Here is a 2,273-nt window from a genome sequence, read left to right as displayed (position 1 = left end):
ATTGCTCACCCTTGTGGAGTGGATGTGGAGAGGTTGCATTAAAACAACTAGACAAAATTCAGAACAAAGCTGTTGGAATTGTTAACAACACTGCTATTATACATAAACTACTTCCCCTACAAGTAAGAAGGAATACTGCCTCCCTTGCATTATTTTACAGATATTATTATGGCAAATGCTCATTACGAAGTTGCGTCCATTGTGCCACCTCTCCATGCCTTCCCCCGCCCTACGCGGCATCTGGTAGCGCTCATGACTGGAATTTCACAAAGCCATATTGCAGACCTTCTGCCTATCAGAATTCTTTTATTCCCCGAACTGAATCTCTCTGGAACTTTGACCCTCCCTCCCCTCAGTTCCAGCTTCATGTTTAGCGAGCTTAGTTTGTCCATGAAATCAGTCACAGTGGTATAACGGCCTTGGAAGGATAAGTTTAACGAGTTTAGACGTAAGAATATATCCCTCAAGTAGGCCAGCTGCTGGAGCCAATGGTTGTCTGACATTTTCTGTGTGAACCCAAGTGGCTTTGTCTTGTTGTCGCGTTTGAATAATTTGGAAAGTTCCTCCATCAGTTATTCTACTTTTGATTACCACGTGACAATTAACGAATCTCGGTGTGAAAGAGTAACACTTATTCACCTGCACCAAACTTTTGGCACAATAGGTGGAAGAGTCGTGTATTAATCCATCAACTAATACTCTCATGCCCCATCAGAAGCGCAGGAGGGCAAAGTTACGCATTCGTGACATTCAAGGAAAGGGTGACCAACCTCACGTGCCCCCGAGTGTCAGTTATGTGAGCAAGACCTCATCCACACCTCGGATATACACCCGTGTAGGCTCAGTGCTGTTGACCTTCGTAACCCACTAAACTACCAGGCACCTTTTAGCTGTATAATTACCATCGATTATAGTAAATGATTCCCTGGTTTATAGGAAACCATTTGGCTTGTCTCTCCGTGTCACATGAAAGGAATGCCATAACTAGTGAGTGGATGATGAGGACCAACATCTGGATTAGCACGATGTTGTAAAAGAATGAGTCACTTCGTATTATTCACCTAAACATAGAACTAGTGTCTGAAAATGTATAAATTTACTTGATGAACGGTGTATGGACGAGGCCGGAGAGAACAGGCAAATGGGAGGAGGGTGGGAATTGCTTCTTTTGTGCTTTATTTCAACACAGCCAGTGTTCTTGTGTGTTTAGAGGCATTTTATCACATATCTATCACCGCAGTGTTTATGAATATGATATGGTTAAATACTGTGGTGTCATATCATCCAAACAATGCTGAAAAGAATCTAAACAGCACAGGGCCACTATTAACCTTATTATGGAGACAACTCAAGCATTCTATTACATCTCATAGCAATGGTGGCTCAGTCGGTCGTGAGTTGGCCTGCAGTCCTAACGGACCCGGGTTCAAATCCTGCTGGGGCAGGGAACAGTTTAAGGATTTGAATTTCATAAATATCAGACTTTACTGATCTACCAGAAAACCCGCCGACACGTCGTAAAAGTATCCCTCCTAATACCAATACACCAGTCCTGTATGAGACAGCCCTACCATGTATTCAATAATGGACGGTGGGTGTTAACGCCGAAGTGGTGACATGTAGAGGTGCATGGTATGTAGGAGGACTACTGGGCCTTGACAGCAGGCTGTGAAGCCTATGCCTAGAGTTTGACACATAAAAAAAAAAAAAAGACAAATCAGCTGACAATGGATAATACAAACCTCTGAGGGTTGCAATGCAACTTGCAAAATAAATTACAAAGCAATAAATGCTAGGGAATTATCTTTTATCAATAATACAGTTTATTTTCCAGGTGAAAAAAAGAAAATGGTATCAGATACCTGTGTGAGTATAATTTCAATCAAGGATCTTAAATACCAGCAACAGAAGTGCACAGTATTACAGATATATTCTGAGCAAATCTATGCAAGTATGGAACCAATAATGTCAACACAGCACACTATATATTATGTATTACAAACATATACGGAAGTGTAGGTAACACTGCACACTAGTTCTAATAATATTCTGAGCAAATGTAAACGTGTATGGAAGTGACGAAATCAATATTACACAATGTTCTGATATATTCTGAGGAAATCTAAATACGCGTGACAATAATACAGTCAATAAAGCACAGTAGTTCTGATAAGCAAGTCCAAACAACCAGAATCTTCATACACATTCTCATCAACCTTCTCTAAATTCATCATTATCATCATCGTCGTCGTCGTCGTCGTCTCCATTATCAT

This window comes from Coenobita brevimanus, chromosome 95 (assembly GCF_032717465.1).
Source record: "Coenobita brevimanus isolate Jiangsu-jjx chromosome 95, ASM3271746v2, whole genome shotgun sequence".
In the NCBI taxonomy this organism is placed as follows: Eukaryota; Metazoa; Arthropoda; class Malacostraca; order Decapoda; family Coenobitidae; genus Coenobita; species Coenobita brevimanus.
The sequence above is the reverse complement of the archived record's forward strand: the minus strand, read 5'-3'. Positions refer to the sequence as shown.